Genomic DNA, 23,615 nt, shown 5'->3' on the forward strand with positions numbered 1-23,615 from the left:
CATACGCTTGACTGGGTACGGTGGGCGGGATATCTATAAATACTAATAATCATTCATTTGACCGGACACGAGGATTAATTAATAGTCACTGGACTCATTAAAACAGGGGTGGATTACATTCAAGGGTAATTGGTGTAATTGTTAATAAAGTATTAAAACCTTGTTTTACACGCAGTCGATAACCTGGTGTATTCATTAAACAAAGTATTAAGACCTTGTTACAGTTTGAATCCCCAATTAGTTGGAATATTTGACTTCGGGTATAAGGTTAATTTGGCGAAGACTCTCGCACTTTATAATTATGACAGATGGACTATTATGGACAAAACCAGATGGACATATCGAATAATCCAGGACAAAGGACAATTAACCCATGGTAATAAATTAAAATCAACACGTCGAACATCATGATTACGGAAGTTTAAATAAGCATAATTCCTTTAATTTATATCTCATCGTACTTTTATTTACCGTCATTTTTTTTTTTTTTTTTTTGAAAGGCAGAAGAAAAATTTTATTGATAAGAAAAATTATACATTACAAGGGAGGCATGAGAGAGTGCCTCTAATATCAGCTACATTAGAAAACAAACACAAAATCACAAAAAACTAGCACAATTAGGATCCATAGTTCCTAAAAGAACACGTTCGGGTTGATGAGCCATTGCGACCATATTATAGACTTTCCTCTCGAGCGTTTGGACAACCATTCGAACGATTTGACTTGGATTTCGTTTAGTGTTACAGCTCCGTTTCCTTTTTCCTTTTTAAAAACTGTGAGGTTACGGTTTCTCCAAATTGTAAAAGCCGCTATCCATTCGATTCCTTGCCAGATTTTTGATTCGGTGTTTGTATTGGAGATGCGCGTGTTGCCCTTCAGCATGGTGTCGAAATTTAGAGTGGTTGGAGTCACGACATTGCACCAACGGAACAATCTGTTCCAAATGTCCTCCGCGAATGAGCAGTTGAATAAAATATGGTCGATCGTTTCTACTGTATTGCTACAAATTGGACATAGGACCGTATGTAGGTCTATACCCCGTTTATCTAGCTCGATTAAAGTCGGTAATCGTCGTTGGACAGCCCTCCAGATAAACACTTCTATTTTCTTTGGCACGAGATTGTTTGTCATTGTAGCACTTGCGTTTGCTCCTCCCGATAGCACCTTCTCATTGATTAATTTTGTAAGATCCGAAGTACAGAAAACTCCTTTGCTATTTAAATTCCACATCCAGCCATCTTCTTGTTCACCATCTTCAATTGGAAACGGGAACTGTTGGAGTAATTGGACAAGATCATCGAGTTCACAGCTTGTTCTCCTAGTTGGTGTTCTACTCCAACTCCAAACGAATTCCCAGCCGTTTGGATTTTTGGTTACCCGCTCACTGATCGAACATGTTTGCTTCGTATCTAACCGATATAATCTACGAAACTGAACCGCTAGCGGGGCGTTGTTAATCCATACGTCATCCCAAAATCTAGTGTTGTCTCCGTTATGAATAACTCTGCTGAAAGAATTTAAAAAGTTGATTCCCAGGCCTTCTATGGTGATTCCAGCTTTTCGTATGCCATCCCAGGTAGTATGCCTGCTTCGAAAATTAAGTAAATCGTGAGAGCTTAACCCCCCTTCCCGCCCATACAGACTTTTGATAATTTTAACCCAATATGAATTGGGTTCTTTCTTGAAACGCCACCACCACTTCCCGAGTAGTGATAGATTTTTTGCTTTGAGGGACCCTATATTTAACCCGCCCTTTTCGTAGGTTAATAGGGTCTTTTCCCATTTAACCCAGGGTATTTTAGACTTATCACTCGTCCCGCCCCAGAAAAAATTGCGTCTCATACCTTCAAGCGAATTGAGGACATTAGATGGTGCACGGGAGAGGGAGAATGCATACAACGGGAGGCTACTTAAAACCGACTTAATCAAAGTGAGACGACCACCGAAAGACATCAATTTCGATTTCCAATCCGCAAGTTTATTTTGCATCCTTTCGATTATAGCAGCCCATTCACTCGCTTTGGTCATTTTGTTACCAATTGGGAGGCCAAGGTATGTGAATGGTAGTGACCCGACTTGGCATCCGATGTACTCAGCCATATATTCAACTTGACGTGGTTGTACTCCAATACCATAAAGAAAGCTTTTTGAGAAATTGACTTTCAAGCCTGCAAAGATTTCGAAGCACTTTAGTATCTTGAATAGATTACCAATGTTTCTTTTATTCCATTCTCCGAAAAAAACGGTATCGTCGGCATATTGGAGGTGAGACAAGATAATGGAATCCGAACCGATTTTCAAGCCATTGAACATGTTTAGTGAGATTGCTTTCTTAGTTAGTGCATTCAGTGCCTCAACCGCAATGATGAACAAGTAGGGAGATAACGGGTCGCCTTGGCGTACGCCTCTATGGAGAGCAAATTCTTTGGTAGGAGATCCGTTGACGAGTATAGAAATCGATGCCGAGCTTAAACATGCTTCGATCCATGAACACCACTTATTACCAAAACCCATCAGCTTCATTATCATGGATAGGAATTCCCAATTAAGACTATCAAAAGCTTTCTCGAAGTCGGCTTTGAATAAGAGACCCTTATTCTTTTGTGATTTCAGATTCCAAATAGTTTCATTGGCTATGAGAATACCATCAAGTATATATCGACCTTTTAAAAACGCGCTTTGCTCCACACCAATTAATTTATGGACGACACGTTGCAATCTAAGTGTGAGCATCTTCGATATGATCTTGTAGTAGCTTCCGATTAGACTTATCGGCCTATAGTCTCCAAGATTTAGAGGATCTCTTTTCTTGGGTATAAGCGTAAAGAAGGAAGCGTTACATCCATTGGATATGGTTCCATTAAGCCAAAACCATTCGACTGCCCTTATGAGGTCGTCTTTTACCAACCAAAAAAACTTCTTGTAAAAAAACATGTTAAATCCGTCCGGCCCCGGTGCCTTTGAAGAATCACAGCTTTTTATTGCCTCCCATAATTCTTCTTCAGTGAACGGTTTTTCCAGTAAAGCATTGTCCTCATCATTGATTCGACTTAAGGGGATACCAACTAGACTGTTGAAATCAGGTTGGCAATTCGGTTTTCTTTCAAACAGTTTCCTGTAGTAATCAAAAATAGTCGATTTGATGATATTAGGGTCCTCCTGCCACATACCGTTGATGAAAAGTCCTCTGATATTGGAGCTGTTATTTCGTCTTCGAATGGAGGAGTGAAAAAAGGCAGTGTTTTCGTCCCCCTCAACGGCCCATTTTAATCGGGCCTTTTGTTTCAACATCTCTGCCTTTTCGCTTTCTTTTTGGAACCAGGTAGACCTCGCATTCAACCAACAAGTTCTTTCTTCATCAGTTATGGAACCTGTATCTGCTTTTATCTCGAACTCAGTAGCCATTTTCTTCCATTTCTCAATCTCCATGTCAAGGCCACCGTATCGGTAGTTGCTCCATTTTCTTAATTCAATCTTAACGTTTTTCAACTTGTCTCGAAATCTACAATCTGGTCTTGACGAGGTGACATTTTTGTTCCACGCATCAGTAATGATTGGTTCGACATCTTTCGTTTCCAGCCATGCGTTGAAGATTTTAAATGGCTTGGGTCCGAAATCAATGTATTTGTCGCGAAGAATTAAGGGGCAGTGATCTGATTTGTGTCTATCTAGGCATAGCGTGGAAACGTCTCCCCAATTATTCATAAAACATTCCGATACAAGAAATCGATCAATCTTGCTAAATTTAGTTCCATCGTCGCTAATTCTAGTAAAACGTTTGCCTACTATTGGGACATCGATCAAGTTGTTGTTGCTTATGAAGTTGTTGAAAAAACTTGCTCTCCGAGCGTTGAAATCACAGTTAAGTCTCTCGTCCTCCGATCGTACCTCATTGAAGTCACCACCGATAACCCACTCGGCATTCGAAAAGGAAAGTAGATCCTCAAGACTATCCCAGAATTTCTTCTTGTCATCGTCTTTGTGCGGACCATAAACATTTACAATAATCGAGTCCATAGACTTTCCTTTCCATCTACCCTTAATTGCCAAGAAGAATTGTTTCTCCACTGCTTCGTTGACTTCAAAGATAAGAGGGTCCCAGATTAGCAGCATACCCCCTGCCTTTCCTATTTTTGGTTTTTGGATGTACTGGAAATTTGATGAACCCCAAATCTTTTCGATCCAACTATCATCAACAAGATTACGTTTACTTTCCTGGATTGCAACTATGTCAGGGTTCTCCTTGAGTCTCAACTTTCTAAACCAGTCTACCTTACTTTTACCCGATTTATCTTTCCCGAAGCCTCGAATGTTAAGAGTCATGATCTTCATTAAACAACATAAGGAAGCGAGAAGTGACCTGAAGTCATCAATGGGTACTTTCCTCCCATCTCAGTCCCAATTTGTTACCAAATTCATTGAGACCCACACTGGCCGAAGATTCATGTGAGATGCTTATCTGGTGTTTAGAACTTTTTGAAGGTTTGGAGGTTTGGTTGGATTGGTTAGATTTGGAAGTTTGCTTGGAAAGGGATTTAGGGGTGATTTTTGTGCGGTTTCTAAATTGAATGAATTTAGAACACAAAGGATCGATACGTGGTTTGGGTTTTGAGGTTGAACATTTTTTGGGAGTAGGTAGATGTTGACTGGAAGTGGAGTTGTGCGTAAGTGGGGGAATGGGGGTAATGGGATCACGAACACAGGTTGGTTTGGGAGGTTTGATGGGCTTGGAGCAATTGAATACATCCTCATGATTGGGCCTATTGGGCTTTAATCGGTTTTGGTTGGTAGTGGGATCAGTCATGGGAGCCTGGGTTGATGGCACTTGAGTTTGTGTAATGGGAATATGAGAAAATTTTTCTTGCAAATTTAATGTTCTAATTGGACTGATCAAGTTATCCATGGGGTTATCAGGTTTACCAATGGTTGGGCTATTGAGTAGGGGTGATGTGGTGGGGGGTATCGTCTTAGGGTTTGGATTAGATTTTGGGTTTATGAGACGGGATTTTGAGGTGTTGGTTGGAATATTTGGTTTATGACACTTGTTAGTAGGGTTTGGGGATTTTGGTGTGGCGTTTTTTGGTTGTGTCGTTTTTCGTTTTGGTTGCGATGTCTTTTGTTTTGGGGTTTGTTTTCGATTGGCGGTTAAGGTTTGTCTAGTTGGGGTGGTACGGTTATCGTCTTTGGGGACATCAGAGTTTAAAATTGGACTAAGAAGTGTTGAATTGATTGGGTTGATTGGGTGAATTGGGCTTGAATGCATTCTTGAATTGGGTTGTGCATTTTCATTAAAGATTGGGCTGGGTTGAGTTGGGTTTAATGGACTTGAAGGTTCTCCTGTATTGGGCTTTTGGGTAGGTGAAACGTGGGTTGGGTTACTAGGGTTAAGAGGATCAGCGTGAAATGAATCGTTACCTGGGGATGTGTAGGTGTGTGGCCCGATGCAGCCTTTCGACTTCGGTAAAGATGTTGCAGATTTGCTTTCATCTTTTTCTAGGGCAACATCCTTCTTGGGGATCTCATCATCATTATTGTGGACACTGAAGTTTGCAGCAGTCCCCATGCACTTTGATGATTTGTCTTCTTCCATATTCCGATCAATCTTCACCGGAAACTCTGTCTCCGGTATAGAATCGGCATCCTCATCATCAGAACTAATATCTACACGCGAGTTATTGTCGGATTGCCAATCTTCGGAGAATTCTTCGCCATTAATATCTAGTTCAGATATATCTCGAATTAGTTCCGTGATGTTCACATAAAAAATACCACTGTTTGTTTTGACCATAGCCGTTTCCTGAATTGGGACGTGTCCACGCACATTTACCAAAACTCTGCCTGAAGTTAGATTTTGATTTTTATCATTGATTGAACAATTTTCTAACTTTAAAATTCTACCCCACCATGCTGCAATTTTTTTGAATGTGGATTCATTCCAGTGGGTGGGTGGAACTCCAAATATGCTTAACCACGTTAGTCTACCAGGGCATGGTCGATTAGGTTTCCATGTACAAAGGTTTGGTATCCATCTTTTTATCCCATGTATATCATTAGAAAGGATGTTTTGTGCTGTTTCATCATTCTCAAGCATGATCATGACCTCAAGTCCGCCTAGGTACTTGAGGGTGAAATCAGTTAAACCTTCTTCATGACATAGATCCTGGATGTGTTCTAATATGTCTATGTTGGGAACCTCACCAATTAGGGTTTTTGAATCGAAATTGGTTATGTTCTCATCATCAAGTAGGACAAGTCTCTCCTTGTTTGGTTTGGATTGGGGTGTGGTAGTGGAGATGTAGGGTTTGTGGGTGTGGTTGTGATTATTGGAGGTATGTTTTGGTCGATAGGTGTATTGTTGTGGGTGAAGGTGGTTGTGGGTTCGTTGGTTTGTGTGGTGAGGTGGAGGAGGATGACGTGTGTTAGTGTAGGAAGGTGGTGGTGGTGCCCGGCGCCGAGAGAGGTTGTGAGGTGTTTTGGGAATGGGATTGGGGTGCCATGGTGGTAGAGGTTGGTTATGGTGGGGAGGGTTGTGAGGGGTGTTTAGTGGAGGAAAGTCTTGAAGGTAGCGGTTCGGTTGCAGATTGGGTGAAGTATTCATGGTGGTATTGGCATAGTCACCACGTGACTTTTTGTCTTCTCTGTGCTTTGCTTCTGTTTCATTTCTTGATTTATAGACTTTAAGATATAAATCTTTCAGTTTAAAAGATCTTAATCTTTCAGCGAATTTTTCTGGATTGCTGACGTCTTCATATCGTACGAATCCAAACTTCTGGCCACTGGGTAGTGTTCGTTTGGCCATGTAAATGTCATTGATTTTCCCATGTTGTTTGAAGAATCGCCATAATTCTGGGACATCCCATGAGGGTGGATAATTGTAAAACAAAAAAGATGTTATCTGTCTGCCGCCTGATCTATGATTCCGTCTGAAGTAGCCGTCGCCGTTGTAGTCGCCTCTCGCCGCCGCCGTGCTCCTCTTGTTGCCGTTATTCGCTGCTCTCGAAATTCTCTCTCTCTCACCCACTCTCTCTCTCATTTCTTATAAATATTTATGATGGTATTCATAGATCTGTATAATCAAGGAGTACTTGTATGCATAATTATTAATTAGCAAATTGAACTATTAAGAAACATTTAGAAGGATTGACATCGTCATTTTATTTATTGTACTTTAAATTACTGCACTTTTATTTATCGCACTTTTATTTATCGTCATTTACTTTACTCTTTAAATTAAGTTGTATTTATATTTAATATTTTACATTAGGTTTTAATTGTGACTTAAGTTTTAAAATCCACAAACCGGTCATTAAACGGTAGAACCCCCTTTTATAACAATAATAATATTACTTATATATATATATATATTTTTATACAAATATAGTTTAAAATAAATATAGCGTTAGACTCAGCTAGCTCCCTGTGGAACTAATCGGACTTACTAAAAACTACACTACTCTACGATTAGGTACACTGCCTATAAATGTTGTAGCAAGGTTTAGGTATATCCATTCTATAAATAAATAAATAACTTGTGTAAAATTGTATCGTATTTAATAGTATTTCGTAGTAAAATATAATCTATTTCGCACTACACCTCACACACATCAATAAACCAAAAATCTTATTCATTCACAATAATCATAATGTTTTACTCATTTTAAGCTTCAAACTCAAATAATGTATCCCAAAAAAAAATTTTAATTTTCCCCTCTCCCCCACACTTGAACCATGCTACGCCAACGTACGCATGCTTAAAGTATTACAATACTTGTGTGAAAAAAAGGAAAAATTTAACATATTACCGAGATACTCGCATGTTCACCATCCAATAGTAACCATTGCACACCATTTTGATTCATCATCACACATTCCATTTGATTACATTTATCCTTCCATTACAACTTAGAAAAGAAAAACAAAAGAAAACGTAAAATCCTAACTAGCCACTTCTGTAGGACTCACGGTTGCACTTAGCGTGTGCAACAAGACTTTAAACCACCCGATTCCCTCGGGTGGACGAGTTTTGTCTCGTGAGGGCTTGCAGTGAACATACCCACAAAGTTCATTTAACTAAAAATAAATAAAAATAAAATAGAAACAAAGTAAAAATAAAATAAAGAAGACTTACAAACTCTACACATAGTTTATGCAGTTTTATTTTCGAGTCGCGCACACGACTCTTTCTTCACTTCAGCTAATTCCAGGACTGTAGAAGGTTCCTCCTTCCCTCACTTTATGAGAACCTTCACTATCTCTAACTTTCCTCAACTTAGAATCCAACCACACATCATTCTCTTTAGCCACATGCATTAACTCAAACAATTTAACTTTTTCTTTAGGAGACAAGTTACACACAAGATGGTTGGTTAAGCTTTCATCCCCCTACTCCTAGCATCATGGACCCTTCTATGTAATTTCCTCATGGAATGATCAAGCACCGTGAAGCGACCCTTCCTAATCCATAAGGAAGAATACAAGAACATATGGTTCCATTGCGAGGTATTTGACCTCTATATGATACATTTTACAAACATTGCATTCGTTTTTAAAGACAACTTTCATTACAATGATAATTGACAATTATGTATGCCATTTTACAATATGTCCAACTTTAAATGACTTAATCTATCATTTATTTAATAACAATCTTTATGAACTCGTATGACTCGAATGCAATGTCTTTTGAAATATGCCATGAATGACTCCAAGTAATATGAGCAAATGCACAGCGAAAGATTTCTTTCAAACCTGAAAATAAACATGCTTAAAAGTGTCAACCAAAAGGTTGGTGAGTTCATTAGTTTATCGTAATCAATCATTTTCATAATTTTAATAGACCACAAGATTCTCATTTTTCATAAATATCATTACACTCGCAAGTGTATAAAATCCATTCGTATGATGAACACCTGGTAACCGACATTAACTTTAATGCATATAGAATATCCCCCGTATACTCGCAAGTATGCCATATACTGGCAATCGCAATCACCATTTAAATTGAAGTACTAAAGCAGTTCAAATTCTCTGACTGGGGCTGGTCAGTGCCCGTAGATCTACCTTTAGGATTCGCGTCAATTAGGGGCCATTTCCCTAATTCTTAGGTTACCAAGTTAAAGGGGCAATATTTGGTATAGTAATCTAACCATAGAATGTAGTTTCAAGTACTTGTGTCTATTTCGTCAAACATTTATAAAATAGTGCATGTATTCTCAGTCCCAAAAATATGTATATATTGCAAAAGCATTTAAAAAGGGAGCAAATGAAACTCACAATACTGTATTTCGTAGTAAAAATATATATGACGGCATTGAACAAATGCAAGGCTGTCCTCGGATTCATGAACCTATATTAAGTATATATATATTTATATGTTGGTCAATATCTGTCTAACAATTTAGGTCAAGTCGTAGTGTATCACAATCCTAATGCTCGAGATTATCATGCAAAAGTCAACAAAAGTCAATTTGACCAAAATGACTTTAAAAATCAATACATGTTTATTATATAACTTAAATAGTCGTTTTATATATTTAAATATATTTATCAGATTTTAATAAAGTAAATAATACAAGTCATTTATTAATAAATAAAAATGTGTATTAAAATTTTATATATGATAAAAATATGCTTTTATATATCTTAAGTAATATAGTTTATATATAGTTCACTTAATATCATAAAAATATAGTGATATGTATTATTAATGCAATTATATTACGTGTGGTAAAAATATCTTTGTATCACATATTTATTTGATAAAATATTATTGATAATAATAATAATGAGTAAAAGTTGTATTATTTTGTAATAATAATATTGATAATATTAATAAAGATAATGTTATTAAAATTATTTTAATATAAATTACAATGGTAATAATAATGATGATGTTAATAATACTAATAAAAATAAAATTGATAATAATGATAACGGTAACTTCAAATTCTATACTTTTAATAATATTTTATTGTAATAAAAATGATAATTTTTAATAATAATAATTTTTAATAGAATGATAGTTTTAATAAAAATGATAAATTTTAAATGATAGTTAATAACGATACATTAATAATAATGATAATAATAATTTTCAATATTAGTAAAAAAATAATATAATTTATCTTAATAATATTTACTATATATATTTATTATTATAATAAGAATAGTAATAATAATATTTTATAAAAATAATCTTATCAAAAATGATAATTTTTAATAATAACTCTAATATGATAGTGATAATATTTTATAATAAAAATGATATTTCTATTAGAAATGATAATTTTAATATTAATGATACTTTCAATAATAGTAATGATATAAATATTAAAATGATAGTTTTTTTTAAAAAAAATAAATTTTAATAATAACGTTAGTAATAATAATAACAATAACAATTTTAATGATAATACCTATAATGATAATGATAATAATAATTTTGATAATAATAATCTTTTAATGTCATAATAATAATAATAATAATAATAATAATAATAATAATATTACTAATAATGATAAAATATTATAACCATGTTATTGATAATAACGATGATAATAATATTGTTATTATTAATAATACTAATAATGATAATTTTCTTGAAAATATAAATTTTAAGATTTATAATGATATTTTCCAACAACCATGATAATTTTAATAATAACGATGCTTTTTAATATTAACGATGATAATAATAATAATCATTTTAATAATAAAATGATAATAATAATAATAATAATAATAATAATAATAATAATAATAATAATAATAATAATAATAATAATAATAATAATAATAATAATATTTTAATAATAATAATGACGATGATAACAACGATAGTAATCATAATAATACTAAAATTAATAATAATTCAGTTGACTATAACTTTTAATCCGTTCATCAAAACCACACGACTTCTAAATTAAAAGTTATTAATTTTTCGACAGCTTTTCAACGACATGCATATCATATACCTTATCTCAGTAGCATATGCATTAAATTCATGATTTATCATAAACTATATAACGACAAAAATAAACATTTAAGCATGCATAATCATATATACTCGAGCACTAGTCAGGGTTACACTATTAATATATAAAAGATAAGATATGAATGCTCACATATCAATATTGAGATTCAATATTGCAGGAAAGTACGTAGACGCAACGGAAATGATAAACACTAGATTGACCTCACGAGCATACCCCCGAACCATACCCATAACCTCCATAGCTATAACCCATAATTTCCTTAGCTATAACCCACTCGAAAAACAATTTTTGAAATCAATCGGACAGCAACACGTCGTAATATGTTATGTATAATACTACTAATAATAATACTACTAATACTAATATTAATAAGATTAATAATATTATTAATCTTAATAATAATAATAATAATATATAATATAAGTATAAATAACAGAGGGAGTAATTATATCAGTGTATGTGTGTGAGTTCTCGAGCCAAAATTGTCAAATTTATAGATGTGGCCTGACTTCAGACCTCATGCAATCGCATGGGTTCTATGCCCTTTAGCCATGCGATCGCATGGCCTAGGATTCCAGCTCACAATCAATTAAAACGTGGGCTGCCGACACTTATATTATTATTTTATTTATATTTATTTAATTTATATAATTATCAATATATTATATTATATTTAGGTGCATAGTAAATTTGTAATTTTAGTTCCGATAACTTGGACGTTGTCGCTCGACTAGTGTCCCAGTTCTGATCTTTCGAATGATATTTCGTACGCTTAGAAAACTTATACTTTACGTTTTGTAACTCGTACCCTTGTCAAAATATAGACTAAAATTATTGTTAAATTATATTATACGAAGGATAACTTATACATTTGAGTGTTTTGGTAATTTGCTTCTGTAAATCAACTTCTCGTTGTTTGTTAAAATATATTTAAATATTACTTAAATCAAAACGTTTTATAACTATATTAATATTACATTGTAATATATATATATATATATATATATATATATATATATATATATATATATATATATATATATATATATATATATATATATATATATATATATATATATATGTATATGTATACATATATATATATATATATATATATATATATATATATATATATATATATACATATATATATACATATAAATCAACTTCTCGCTGTTTGTTAAAATATATTTAAAATATTACTTAAATCAAAATGTTTTATAACTATATTAATATATATATACATATACATATATATATGTATACATATACATATATATATGTATACATATACATATATATATGTATACATATACATATATATATGTGTACATATACATATATATATATATATATATATATATATCTTTATTTAGCAATATAATTTATATATATAATTGGAATATTTATTTAGTTTTCAGAACCAGTTATATTTCAAAGTCCGTTTTATATAATTTAAACTCGTTTAAATAATAGAAGTTATTATATCAAATAATGTTTTTAATAATATGAAAACTCAATAATTAATTTACCAAGGGACGCGAAGCAATCATTGTAAAGCATACTTTTGAAAATTAAACGGGAATCTTCACTAACTTTTGACTAACTCTCGTTAATGACACTTTATTCCAATTTGTAAAATCACTTTACCAATTATTCCAAATATCGTTAAAAATGAAAGGTTTCCTAAATCAAAATGGACCTCTCAACATAGACACGTAAATCTTGTCATAATGAATCTTGATAACTCAATCATTTGATATCATCTTTTAATTCCATCGGTAAATACGATCATGTAAAGTATTATACCTAATACTTTGTTTACTTTTTCAAGTTATAATATATATACACATATATATACAATCATATCCATTTGTATAATAGTTCGTGAATCATCAAAATTTGGTCGAGGTTAAATGAATGTATGAACACAGTTTAAAATTCTTGAAATTCAACTTAACAAACTTTGCTTATCGTGTCAGAATAATATAAAGATAAAGTTTAAATTTGGTCATAAATTTCTGGGTGTCACAGTACCTACCCGTTAAAGAAATTTCGTCCCGAAATTTGATTGGGATGGTCATGGCTGACAATAAGTATTTTTTCATGACGCATACGAGCTGAAAATTTAGAGTTTTATCATCAGTGAGTAGTATGGATAAAACAATTCGTTTATGTGAAGAGTACGAGTGAAGTTATCACCAAAGAATGAAATGAGTAAATGCAGATTCGTCTTTAACCGGTGACGTAGTCACTGTTGATTTCCGGAATTCAAGGAATTTAGAAGAAAATCTTCGTAATAAGATTTGATTCTTCGGTAATTAAGGAAATAGGATCTTCTTTGGTTAAATAAGATAATCTGTTTTGATTTCTCTGTCGGATATTTCACTATAAATCTACCCCCTTTGTTTCTTTATTTTCACAGCTCACACCTTCTATTCTTCCTGTAACAACCCTGCTTTTTCCGTCACTTCTGTTAACTTTCTGTTAATTAATTTAACAGCGATTACTTGAATTTTATGCATTTATGTGTAATAAATACATACTTGATCCTTGGAGGGTTACAATAATTAATATGGGTTAATATTAATGCGAATAAACATTTCATATAAAGAAATACGGTAAAAACGATACAGTTTTGATAACTGCTTTTCGAGCAACGAAACGCTCAGGTTTATTTTAATAATTAATTTATTAAGTATTAACTTTTTAAAAATATTTAATTTATTGGGTTTTTAATAAATTAAACGTTTGGTTGTGTTTTAACGATCGGTTTAGCGTTCCGGCCTTCGGTACGACTAAACGGCACTTGAAACGGACCACGAGTACAAGCTTTTACACAAAACGAGCCCGAGACCTGAGCCCGAGGCCACATGGCCGTGACCTCATACATCATCATCCTTGATCCGATGATTAGCCCATGCATGTTGACTATTAGTTTTAGGCCCATGTTTGTTGACTTTTGGTTTTTAAACACTAAATAACTAACTAGATAATTCTCTAAACAATTATTACACCCTCATTCTATCCTACATCCACAAAAGTGCAGCTCATTCCTCCTCCCTCTCTTCTTCTTCACGTCAAACACACACACACAAATCAACCATCGAACTTGCTTGTTTGCTCTTACTCGTTTGATCAATCTTGCTCCGATCGTCGTTCTCTACGCACTAGTATACACAAATTGTGTTTTGAGGTATAATTACACTAACCCCAATTCAATTAAATCTAATTTTATTCAATTACATAGTGTAATCAAGTCTAATGCTCAATTGATTGTGTTATTACTCGTTGTTAGTCGTTAATTTGATCAATTGATATTGTTTACATGAAAAACGAATTGTATTCTCAAGGATCTGATGAGAGTTGACTTTTGATCTGATCATGTAACATGTTTAGATGTTTAGATTTTGAAAAACTATTAACTTTAGGCTTTGATTTCACTTGATTTCGTTACCGTATGCTTAGGATATACTAAATCGAAGTTTTGACTAGTTTATAATTGAAATCCGAACTCTCTGAGATATGTGTTTATTGAATTAGCTAATGAAAAGTGTACTAATTTAATTCTTGTGAAAAATCATGTATGTTATACTTAAGAATTGCATCAAAAGCTTTTGTAATGCTCCCGATATGTTTAAACGAAGATTCATACGTTAAAGTGTACCGAAACTGTTTTAATGCTAGAAATAATTATCTATAGTGAACTAGAAATTGATTAAGGCTTTGATCTTCTGGATTATGTTATTTCATATGTTCCTTAACATATTTCATTTGCATGTTAACATCTGAAAACATTAATTGCCATGAGTTATAAGCTTGATAATTTGACATGTCTAGTTGCTGTCCAAAGCTGATAGATCAGTAAAGATCGGTTAGTCTGTACAAATTGGCTAAACAAAAATTTCTAGATATTTGATATGTGTTAGTTTAACTTGTCCTTGAACCATGGTCACTGGTCTTGTATCAATTTCATATCCATAGCTCCGGTTATAGCCAAAACGAAATCAGTGTGCGGTCGGAAACTGACTTGGCAAACCATAAATGTATCCCTTCTGATTCTTGACTTTTAATTATCGTATGAGACCCTGGATGGACGTTTTGGAATAAATTTTGAGTATACTTATGATCTGGAGTTTTTCATGTTTGCATAAATTTTGTACTATTAGATAATATGCTAAGTTTGCTACATGTACATGAACTTTGTGCACAACGATAAACTGAAGTTGTAAAATTGACCATGTATGACCTAAAACATGTTGTTTGACTTAGGTTGGACATGTTGACCAACATTTGACATGAATCTACTAATGTTGACCTTAGTTGACTACTTTGACATAGTTTGACTTTTGGTTTGACTTTGGTTTGACTTTGTTTGACTTGCATGATCTAGTTGACTATATGTTGACTTTTACTTTGAAATGCGTCGAGTCGAGCAATAAGACAACTTATACTATGAAACCACATTTGTTTAAGACATATTTATTGACCAACCTAAATACGTATACTTAGGTTGCATTACTCGGCTATAATCCGTACGAGTTTTTGTCTGTCATCCGAGCCTTATTCAAAGGTGAGTCTACAGTCCTGCGTTTTACACGTTTTCAGGGATGAGAATACACACTGTTATACTTACATTATCAAATGCTTTTTGTATTGACACGAGTATTATATACGCATATTGAGTTTGTTCACAAAGCCTCTAGCTTGAAAACTTTTAATACCATCGGTGTAAGCACAATTTAGATGGACAGATCCGTTAGGTTGACAACCTCACCCTACAATATTAATTGTGGTGCATTTACTTTGAACATTAGATACACTCGAACAAGTGTATAACATTTTATGAGGTAAAGGTGGGTATAGTGGTTTCTATACTCGGGTCATTGCTAGTATCCAGGTGCTCATAGATTATGCAAACGTTTCGCAACTTGGAGTTGTACTTGTAAAATCTCATGGTCAAGGAAACTAAACTATTTTTCTGATAACTGTTTTCAGATACTGTTATAACATTTAATCATGTAGATTCACCAACATTATTTGTTGATCTGTTTTTGCGTGTTTTATTCTCAGGTCCTTAAGAGGTAGGCTTTCACCATGTTTGCTGCATGTCTAGCCGTGGAGTCAGCATACTATTTAAAGAACATTATTTACTTTAGCATTAAAAACTTTTATAAGTTTTTAAATACTGTTGGCTTGTGGTTACGATCACAACAGTGTTTCTATTTTGGGATTATTTACTTATGTTTTGAAGTCAACTTTTAATAAAATTAAATGCAATTGCTTTAAACGTCTCATATATAGGGCGTAACTGTTAACTGTGGGACCTCAATTAACACGCTGTCAGATGAAAATTTGGCTGGGTGTTATACTTCCTCCCTCAGTTCATACTTTAAAGCATTCGTTAATTTGCTCCATCCAGTTCTGATTCTTGATATACTCCTAACTTTCATATCTGTCATTCTTATTTTTATCTACCGCCGGAAGAATCTATTTACTTCTACTATACTCTTGATTTTATAGTGTTTTTAGTTTTCCCATGTCTTTATATTGCTATATGCATCGATATATATGGTTTGTAATTTCTGGTTTGTTGTTGGGATTTTTATCTTCCCTTATATTTCAAAGTCTCTGCTTCTATCTACTATAATCATGGTCATCCACAGTTAATGCTCTCTCCTATTTGCTGCGATTTATACTCCATTTTCTATTTCGGAGCTTCATTCTTTTGTTTTCTCTTCTTGCCATTAAGCACCGTATGTAATGGTTCAGAATTCGTAGATATGAATTTCGGAATGAACATAGTTAATGTTCTAAGAAGGAAGTTATAATGGCACGATCTTGATTTGTAAAATTACCAGAATATCCAGAAAAGACCGAATCATCAAGAAAATATTTTCTTGATATTTTTACAGGTTAAGTAGAATACAAGAGTCGTGTAACATGGCACATGATGACGTTATGATCTGTGAATCATCACGTTCCATTTAGAAACTCAGCATGACTTACTATAATATAATCATGTTGATCAAATGTCATTATATTATACTAACTCATGCTTCAGTTCCCAACACTTACTTCAAAAACATTCATTTTTTAAACTCGAAAGTTTCAGAATTTAGAAACTAAAATAGTTTCTTTTATGATGTAACATAGATAGCGCGAAGAGGTAAATGATTTCGGATAACAATAGTTATGAAGATATCTTCAGAAATATCGAAGATATTTATAATGAAAGATATGATGATATCTTAGAATATCTAAAATCAGAGGATGATGAGGAATATTGTCCGCAAGGGTTTAGAGTAAAGAGCAAGGTATTCGCTAATGATTTCACTAGGCACTGAATCATTTGGATTCTTTGAAGGCAGATTTAGTCTTTGTGATTTATCCACAGCCTTCTTCATAGTTTGCTCAATCCGTTTTCCTGTTCCAAACCTTCTCTTTTTCTGAGCTTTGCCAACACACTATTCTTTATCATCAAACTTTTGGCTGTTAAGGTCATTTACAGTTTTTGCTTATGACAACCCGAAAATTTTTGACAAAATTTGAACAAAATCTTTGAGACGATTCATTTAAACTTCAACAAATTCCGATGATTCACGAACAATCCTTCGTAAATAATTATGCATTAGCATCAATTCGTTATATTAATATTATTATTAATATCATTTTTTTATATATATCACTCAACATTATCAAATATTATTATTACAACTATTACTAATGTTATTATTAATAATTATTAATAACATTAATATTATTAGTATTATCACTTTTACTAAAAGTGAAGGATTATTAATAATATCATTAACATAATATATATCATTAACATTATTATTATTAGTACTATCATTACTAATATTATTATTAGTATTATTATTATTATTGTTACTATTATTATTATTATTAAAATTATATAGTTATCATTATTAATAATGATAATTTAACATTTTTATTAAAATTATTATTGTTATTGATATTAACATGTTACTATTAATATCATTATTAAACTTGATATTAATTATTATTATCATCATTATAATTATTATGATTAATATTTATTATTATTTCTATTATATTATTATTAGTATTTTTATTACTCTTAATAATATTAAAAGTATTATTATTATTATAATTATTATTAATAGTATTATTATTATTAATATTAAATATTAATATCAATTAAAAATAAAAGTCAAAAATTATGTACTAACTACTTTTGAATTCTTTTAAAAACTAAATCTGCTTTTAAGTATTTTAATTAAATGTATCTGCTTTTTGGTTTTTTTATTTCGTGATTTATTTTAAAAATGGATCGTGATATATTTTTTATTATGCTACTAGTTTGGATTTTGTTTCTATCAACCAAAATCATGTTATAAACTTGTCATCTACAATCACGATTGAATCACAGATATATATATTAATTCTATATTTTTTTTAATTGTGACCTCTGTTCTATAACTTTTCAGCCAAAAATCGAATTTGAATCCCATTTCTAAATCCTTTAATGTAGTTTTGTTAGGAATATTGTAATCAAACTTTCTTCAAAATTTTAGCCTTCAATTTCTAAAAACGATTTTAGTTTTCAAAAAGTCAAACGGTTGGATCATCAAGAAATTCGAAGCCGTTTTGGTGTTTCAAGTACAATTGACGATTCCAATAGTTTATAGGTATGATTTGCAAACTATTTCGTGTTATAATCGTTATCTAAAACGTTACCAAAAATTAAAATCAAAATCAATATTATTATTTTTTTAAAAATTAGCGACCACGGCAGCAACATTTATTTATTTATTTTTTTATTTTTTTCTTCCTTTTGTTTTGTCAATCCAAATATCCCACAACCAAATGGTTCTGTTTCAAATCCAAGTACTAAACGAAACCACGAATTTGTTGATATGAGTATTTGGCCCTGGTCGACTAGTGAGATGAAGAAGAAGAGGGAAAAGGAAAATATTAATATGGGTTATATTTATAAAAATATAGAGTTAATTAGAAAGACAGATGGCAGAAGAATGGTTTAGAGTGTGTTCGGGTTTACGAGAGGTCACGGGTTCAAGTTCGGGCAGTGGTGTTATTTTTTTTATAGCTTGTTTCTTTGAAGGTAGTCATCATTCTTATTATTATTATTATTATTATTATTATTATTATTATTATTATTATTATTATTATTATTATTATTATTATTATTATTATTATTATTATTATTATTATTATTATTATTATTATTATTATTATTATTATTATTATTATTATTATTATTATTTTTATTATTATTATTATTATTATTATTATTATTATTATTATTATAATTATTATTATTATAATTATTATTATTATAATTATTATTATTATTATCTTTATTATTATTATTGTTACTAATACAAATATTAGTTACCATTTACGATTATAATTATAATTAGGATTATTACTATTATTATTATTATCACCAATATTATGATTATTAATTACTATCATTATTATCACTAAGTATTAAAGTAATCACTAAGTATTAAAGTCATTATTATTATTATTATTTCTAGTAAGTATTAGTTACCATTTTTATAATTACAATTATGATTATTATTATTATTATTTTTATTACTAAAAAGATTATTATTACTAATAATATCATTATTAGTATTATTATTATTATTGTATTACTAGTATTATTATCATTTTTAGTAAAATTATCATTTTTACTATCATTAAAACTATATCATTATTATTATTAACATTTAATTACCAGTATCACTATCATTATTATTGTTATTACAAAACAATACAACACTTTATACATTATCAGTATTAAAGATCATTTTATCAAACAAATACTTATATATATAGAATATATATACAAATATATATACCGAAATATATAACAAGTGAAACAATATATATAAACTTATTCGATTACGAGTATATGTGTTAATATATATACTTGATATAGGTTCGTGAATCCGAGGACAACTCTGCACTTGTTCAGTGCCATCATACACATAATTACTACAAACTATCATATCGTATTGTGAGTTTTTTTTTTTCATATGCTCCCTTTTACTCTTTATATTTTTGGGCTGAGAGTACATGCGCTACTTTTATAACCGTTTTTATGAAATGAATACAAATACTAAAACTGATTTTTCGTGAGTTTATTTGATTCCCTTTTACTCTTTACATTTTTGGGCTGAGAATACATGCACAACTTTTATAACTGTTTTACACGCTAGACACAAGTACCAACTTTAAACTATGCTATACCCGGCTATGTCCGACTAAATCCCTAACCGACAAGTATAAACACAACTTGTCTTTGGGGCAAACTTTAAACAACTTTTGGATCTGCGAGATCTACTAATTGGTCCCTGCGAGACCAAGCTTATGAACAACTTTTGGATCTGCGTGATCTACTAATTGGTCCATGTGAGACCAAGCTTATGAATAATTGATGGATCTGCGTGATCTACTAATTGGTCCCTGAGAGACCAAGCTTATGAACAACATTTGGATCTACGTGATCTAATAATTGGTCCATGTGAGACCAAGCTTATGAATAACTTTTGGATCTGTGAGATCTACTAATTAGTCCCTGCGAGACCAAGCTTATGAATAACTTTTGGATCTGTGAGATCTACTAATTGGTCCCTGCGAGACCAAGCTTATGAACAAAAATCTTGTGGTCTAACACTATTATTGAAATTATTATTTATGACAAACCTATGAACTCACTCAACCTAATGTTGACTTTTTAAGCATGTTTATTCTCAGGTACTTAAATATTGCTCCCGCTGTATATCTACTGTTTTGATGATGATTGCTTGTCATACTTGGAGTCTTCATTACATATGATACCAATTAAAGACATTTAATTCATTGTTCATTAAATACAATGTAATCTATTTTTCTTTCGCTGCAAAACTCAATAAAACATCTCATATAGAGTCGTTCTCATTTAATACAACTATGATTTGATATATTTAGTGACGTTATTCTTCCAGGCCCTATCTGGAGGTCGTCACAGATTGGTATCAGAGCAGTTTGTTGTAGAGAACCAGGATTGCATTTTATGTGTGCCTTATACAATTAGGTACCATAGCAATGTAGGACTACAACTTTCCTTGACCATAGTGCCTTTAATTATTACTTTTAACTATTAAATGTTGAACTATACTTTAGAAACTTTACTTATCTTAGAATGCTGAGTCAATCTAAGAACTCTGCTCATTCTCCTAAGTACTATCCAATTCTGCCACCGCATTTAAATGCGACACCAAGATTTTTGAAATTCTTGACATTCCTATGTCATCTATCATGGTTTTGTGTATTACATATGTATTACATGAAATATTATCCATGATTTTTGAAACTCCTATATTTGTTACTATTCATACTCAAACGTATATAACTCCCTGTTATATATCACGTACCTATATGCCTTATGCCTTTATGCATCGGTTTGCGAACCAGAAAATGTCATTGGGTTATCACAGTATACGAATTGAAAGTCTTTAATCGAAAGACTATCAGATTACATACTTATCATTTTATGATCTTGACACGTCATACTACCATTATTGGAGTATAGATACATCATATCTTATCATATCTATCTCAATAGACTTTGTCTAACACTTTTCCTAAATTTCCTCCATAAATTACGAAAATCTTTTTGCTATATATACATTTAATTAGACGAATATATTATTCAGTATTCAACACCCACTTGTATCAAAAACCCTAATTCCAATCACATAAGATGGATTTCTCACTTGATTCCTCGAACTCATCGAGCTCCAATGGCAGCGTAACTGGAATGAACTAACCAATTAGCCATTATCTATTTTGTATGAATTGGGGGTGGGTTCGTAGCCGACTCAATCAATGTAGGCAAGAAGAAGGTGATCCCTTCCACCAACCAAATTCACCACTTGGCGAAGAACCTGAAGCACTTACCGGCAAACCGATCCGAAACACCATTTTCACCCTCATTTCCAGAACAGCTCGCCACGATTATATAATATCTAGAATTATAGATCTTATTCGTCCCCTTCTACGAATCGCCAATCATCCCAGTATAATAGAAGAAGTTAACGAGCTTCACGCTCGAGTGGTGGCTCTGGAGAATATGGTGCAATATCTACAAGCATCAGCAGCACCAACAGCATAACTAGCATCACCAGTACCATCAGCATCACCACTAACATCATCAGCTTCAACAACAACATTCGCATTCCACGCCTCAACATCACACTCAGTACCTCAGATATCAACATCATACGCCCCATAGATACCAAGGAATATTAGTAATAATGAGTTAAGATGTATTGACTCATTCTTCCTGAAGAATTATATATGTATACTTTATATATATGGATTGGAACAATAATAAATCTTTTCATACTAAGCTATTGCGTGTGACTCTTAACTAGTATGTACTACTTGGTTAATTCATATCACTAATATGCTATGATGTACATCCTTCGTTAATGAATTAACGATTGTTAATCACTGCTTCAGCACAATAAACTCCATTTCATAATAAATCAAGTGTGTTACTCAAATACATGATTGATTGTATACTTTCATTTTCGATATACTCGAAACTTTCTAGAAAACATTATTCGTGCCTTGTAAATTTCACAAGAAATCCACGAGCACCAACATCATATATCGAGGTATATCAATAATAATAAACGATGAAGTATTGATTCATAACTTCATTAGAGAAATATTCCCCTATGATTATGTAATCTCTCAAGTCTTGAAGATTATTTGTTCTCATTACAACAGCAAATCAAATGAGTTTAATATTATATTAACTCATTAAATCTATATTATATCTGAAGAATACATATATGAACGTATATCTTCATAAATATTGTAATTAAAAATTGTTTTGTACAAACTGTTAATTGTGAAAATATTTTAACGGGTAGGTAAAACTCGAAAAATATTTAAATCTCACATTAATATGTCACATTGTGCATTCTTCAATTTTGATTCACTAGTCAGTAAATATACTACTTACAATCACAAGATATATGTATCCGTTCACTAAAGAACAACCATTTTCAATTACATATTCTGATTTTGACATATCAGAATCCTAGTAAAACTTTAGCAGGTGTTATCTTCCTAAAGATCACTACATTCATGATTTATATTCATTCATATTCTATGATGAATTATCACATCAAACCACCGAAATTATCATTCATTAATTTTGAAATTAACAACGCCTATTCGTCAACCATTAGATCCGTTGACGATCACAATCAGTGTTTAATCATCTAAAAACAAAATTTCTTAAAACCATCTCGGATTGATAATCAATGATTCAGATTCATTAACCTTGAGAATACTGACGAAGCAGCAAAAACTATAGATGGTCTTAATGGCTAAAAGTTTGATGATAAAGAATGGTATAAGCTCAGATTTGGAACTGGAAAACGGATTGAGCAAACTATGAAGGAGGCTGTGGACAAATCACAAGGACTAAACCTATACTCAAGGAATCCAGATGATTCGATTTTTGATGAAAATTATAGTAGACATATAATCTCCTTACTCATTCTAAATCCTTAGAGAAGAATTTTCCTCATTATCATTCGATC

Source organism: Rutidosis leptorrhynchoides, chromosome 4 (genome assembly GCF_046630445.1).
Source record: "Rutidosis leptorrhynchoides isolate AG116_Rl617_1_P2 chromosome 4, CSIRO_AGI_Rlap_v1, whole genome shotgun sequence".
Lineage (NCBI taxonomy): Eukaryota > Viridiplantae > Streptophyta > Magnoliopsida > Asterales > Asteraceae > Rutidosis > Rutidosis leptorrhynchoides.